This window comes from Rhipicephalus sanguineus, chromosome 5 (genome assembly GCF_013339695.2).
Source record: "Rhipicephalus sanguineus isolate Rsan-2018 chromosome 5, BIME_Rsan_1.4, whole genome shotgun sequence".
NCBI lineage: Eukaryota > Metazoa > Arthropoda > Arachnida > Ixodida > Ixodidae > Rhipicephalus > Rhipicephalus sanguineus.
In genome coordinates, this window is record NC_051180.1 from 163,157,165 (window position 1) to 163,161,968 (window position 4,804).

At 47.5% G+C, this 4,804-nt stretch overlaps 1 long non-coding RNA gene across 1 annotated transcript; it reads right to left on the reverse strand.

Moving 5' to 3' along the window:
• Nucleotides 1-1,435: 1,435 nt before the first annotated feature.
• On the reverse strand, nucleotides 1,436-4,313 carry LOC125758468 (uncharacterized). Its single transcript, XR_007416105.1, has 2 exons — nucleotides 4,254-4,313; nucleotides 1,436-1,671 (listed from the first exon to the last, which is right to left on the reverse strand). It is a non-coding gene; the product is annotated as an uncharacterized LOC125758468 (long non-coding RNA).
• Nucleotides 4,314-4,804: the final 491 nt, after the last annotated feature.

Here is a 4,804-nt window from a genome sequence, read left to right on the forward strand (position 1 = left end):
CGGGCGAGAGGGGCAGCGTAGGAGAGGAGAGAGAAGGGGAGGGGACGCGCATGCGCTCGAGCTCATCGCGGCGTTGCGCAGGAGAGAATTTCGGCATGTCTAGCCCGCGTTTCAAAGGAAGAGTGGAAGGGGGGAGGGGAAGTGGAGAGGATAATGGGAAAGTGGAGGGGAGAGGGAAAGTGGAGAGTGGAAGGGGAGAGGTTGAGTGGAGAGGGGTATGGGAGAAGGTGAGTGGAGAGGGGAAATGGGAGAGGGTAGATGACAGGGGGAATGGTGAGGGGGAGTGGAGAGGAGGTATGTGGAGAGGGTATGCGCATGCGCAGTAAGGGTGGTCACGCCGCACACCACCACCGGATTGAGCTCCGCCTTAAGATACTTCGCATCTAATAGCTGCGCGCGCCATGGCTACGACGTCACCCCTCTCGAATGCGCAGAGCAGCAGCGGCGAGTCGCGCGCGCATGCGCAGCACGGCTCGTGATGACCCCCGCGAAACCTGCTGTGGCTAGGCAAGTGTAGCTAACGCTACAAAAACCGACCGCTCGCGCTGCACAACCGTTCACTGACCACCCTGTATATATAGGCACTGGATCTTGACCTCCAAGGTAGTGCCATAGAGTAACATAGTAAACGTAAAGAGCGGACACTCCCATTGAGCCATGCGGCCCACATGACTGCTAGCGCTCGTAGCGGCCGGCATGAACTGTATACAAAGTTCCTCTTCCGGCCGTGCCGTCGTGCCACGATGGTTTCAGTTTCGGTTTCAATGTTCTTTGCGCAAATTTCGGGTGTTTTCTTCTTTTTCAATCGTGAGAGTGCATTCGTTAGCAGTTTTTCGGAGGTGATATAGGCTGCAGGCATGCCTATCGCAAACAGGGTGCACCCTTTGACAGTTCTTCCCATAAAAAAATAAATAAAAAAAGGCACATTTTATGTAAGCGCCGTGTTTATTCAGATAGTACATAAAAATAGTTCGGATCAGCTAAACAGATGTTTTCGAACTAATGCTATAGGGACTTTCAGGAATTCATACATAACGGTACATATTCATTGAAACTGAATTATGATGAGTTTATTGAAAAATACCACTGCTGTGTACAAAATAATACAGCACTCTCGAATTGTGCATGCTGTAAAAAAGTGCGCAGTATCCGCTAGCATTTAACTGAACCAGGTGACGGAAAACAGAAGCAACGATTGTGCAGATCAACTGTGCGACGTAGGATTCATTGTGAACACGAAAATTTCAACATATGAGTAAACATAAATGACGATTTTGCAAAATTTATTATAATGAATAGACTCTTGACGTAACAATCAACGGAGACAATCAAACAAGCAGGAAAGAAATCAACACCAACAACAAAAACAATATGAGCATTATTCTTAAAAAACAATGCCGCCTTGATTTTCCACGACAGCTAGGGCAGAGTAATGTTTAACGGTGTAGGCGTCGTCGTCCAAATAATAGACTCCTGCTGCTTGGTCATAGCTGCGCTGTAGGTTCTTGACTCGAAGTTTCCGGCGGTTGACGTGAAATTCGGCGTGCATGTTTCTCGGTAGGGGTTTCATGATGCACGTTCGGAGAAAGTTGACGTCACTTGTTCCCATTCAACGGTGGAGCCCAGTGGAGTTGTATCACGATGCCACGGCCAGCTTCAGTGGAGGTGAGCCTGCGGCATTTTGATGGTACGTGTGACTCAGTTAATTTACATAAATATGCTCCTTTCGTACGGCTTTTAGACGGAACCAATCTGCTTAGAAACATTACGTTCAGCATTCTGGGTGCTCTTCTCACTATTTTTCTAATTTTTCAACACCACTAGGACGCACATATGACCCAAAAGAACTAAAAAAATTGCGGGCTATCATAGAACGCTGTCACCCGTCCGCGGAAGCCAAAAAAAAAAAAAAAAAGCCTGCCGTGCGCAGCGCACGCAGCCAATGCGGAAATAGACTCGAGGAGAGAGCGAGCAATGAGCACGGACTCGGTTTGTATTCCCCAGGATAAGAGGAGAGTATCGCCACTTTCAAATATTTAGAGGTTTTAGAAGCCCCTCTCCCCTCAGTCTATTTGTTTGCCTACGCAGCACACAGAAGAAAATAAGAGGAGGAGGTCACGATGCCACTCTATTGGCTGTTACGTGTCACGCCACGAAGTCGCACGCTCCTGCGGCCAATGATAACATACGTCGTGACCGTTGGGAACTGCTGGGTTTGAAGTCAGCCGAGTGGCGGCAAGCCCGGCCCTGTTGAGTGGTTGTGTTAGCTGTTAGTAAGCGTGGTGCGCGGCATTGTCTTTTGTGTCTCGTGTGGTCGCGGGCCGGCGAAAAGAAAACGACTAACACGGTGGCTACTTCTGAGAAACGTACCGCCCGCTTCTCTGTGCTGCTTCCAAGAGAGAACAGTGTGAAATGCGCTGTGAATTGTTGCAATGCCCGCGTCCACTTTTCCTGTGTGCAAGGTGTATTTGCAAGTGTATGCAAGCAGCTGCAGCGTCGTTCATGTTGAACGTTCGGTTCCTGCCTTCGTTTGTTTTGGCCGCACATGGAGGTGCCTGCAGTGGTTATTTTAAAGAGAATTATGGGCCGTGCTTTGAATTGATATCGGCTCTCTGTGGAGTGAATCAAAGAAGACGGGCGCGGAACTCGGGATATTAGATGTCTTCTGTGATTTCAATGCGTGTGTTGCGCCGTTGATTATTCAAGCGCGGAAGCCAACTTGTGAGTATTGCAACTTGAACTCACCCACAGCGGCTGATTCAGACTTGCGTCTTGGTGAAAAAAACAAAGGGGGAGGGGTGGCGAAATTCGATCGACTTTTTGATCACGGTGCGTGTTTTCTTTCTCTTTTTGCTCCTATTTACGCGGCCGTTATGGCGGGAAAATGTTCGGGGTACATCGTATTTCACCGCTCCTGTGCTAGCAGCGTGCTTTACCTATATTTTAGTGATTGAAATTTTCTACGTTTACTAATGCCCCGTTCTCCCCAGCAATATATAATGCATGTCGTGTGAAAAATTAGACCTGGCGCTGTGTTTGTCTAATATTTGCTCTCCGGAAGGCGTGACCGTTACTTGCGTCTACGCAAGATCCAGGAAAATTTGAAGGATGCAGTTTAGCTTTGTGTAAGTTGGGGAAGGGTGGGGGGGGGGTTATCACGGCATTGTTAGCTCTACTCTTATTAGTACAGTATCTCAAAACTGCTCGTTTATTCTGGTGGCGGCTTCCATTCTGCATTTATCTTGCATTCAATCAGGTTTTGCTGGTGGTCTGATTGAGTGTTCTTTATTATGACGTTCAACTAGCTTTGATCCCGCTTGTAAGCTTTGTGGACACCATGGTGTATGAGGTTATGCGTGTGAAGATAATCGTAGGACTATTCGGTTTTCCTTGGGATTATTGTAGGCGTACGAAGCAATTGGGTACTCACCATGATCGGCAAACTGTTGGGAATGTAATAATTTGTCTGATAACATTTCTGTGAGTCCATTTTATTCCCTGGCCTGATGCCCCTGCACGGAACCGTTGCATGTAGCCGTCGTGAACTAAGAATTTTCAGTGAGTTGCAGTTCCGAAAGCGATGGTTATGTTCAGTATATATGAAAGAACACTTCACCAATTTCACAAAAGATTACGTTGTGATTTAGAGATAGAATGCCGTGTCGAATCCCGGTGGATTTCACGATGGAGAACGCAAGCGCGCTAGCCAAGGGTGACATTGTTTTCAGTAGGTGGAATGCCATTCATGTTCCCCTGCTTGTTTACACACACGCCTGGGTAAGTATGCGCAGCCAGTGTGCACAAAAGGCTCATGAGAGAACGTTGGGCAGCATTGACGATTTGAAGGCGAGCTTATCTCCTCTACTAAAAAGCGCGGGCTAATTTCTAGTACAATACCATGTTAGCGCTTGTAATTTGGCATGGCTTCATCGGAGACGCGTCCAAGTTATTGTAGCATGTTTATTTGTCGTTAGCAGGTGGCGGTTATAACGAGCATTTCTAACCGAAAAACTTGTTTTTGGCATGCTTTACGTGTTATTGCACAATAAAACCCGATTTCTTGGTTGGAAAGATGTCGATTGTTTGGATTGCTCGGTGTATGACAGGGACGCGGTCATACGCTCTGAAACGCTTGTGCTCAACGGCCTCAACTGCATAGCACTGCGTTTGAAAATACGCTTTTCATCCCGTATCTGTGGCCTAGGGAGAAGCTGTATAAGCATAATGCAATATCAACGATTCGTTTTGCTTACCTTTTCTTCACAAATGCGTAAACGTGGGCACCGCTGAAGCTGGAGAGTGAGAAGAATGGCGTCGCGGTGGTGCAGGTGATCCAGGTATGGTCAGGCCTAACAATGATGCGTGCGGATGCGCCGTAGTCATGGCAACCGCCGTTTTAAAGTACGAAGAACTATTCCACTAACTAAGCATTTTAAAAGATTGCTTTTAACGCATAAGTTATTTAATAGCTGCACGGTGATCGATTGTTTCTAGTTCACATTTTGTGGTTGCGCCACCTATCAGGCGGCATGAACCCTACGTGCCTGGGCCGCGGAAGGCGGCCATTGACCACTCTTTATGTTTACTATGTTACTCTATGGTAGTGCGTGTGTGCGATTGCTCCTGTGCGTGATTAAACAATGAAAATTCACAGCGTACATGTAAAATTAAAGTGAGCTGCAAGTCGTCATAACTCTCATCGAACCTTTTGTATAAACGCGCCCGATCTCACGTCGCTGATGATGTACTGGGCAGAATTCACGGAAGATTCACGGTTTACCGATGAACCTCCGCTGCTTCGCCC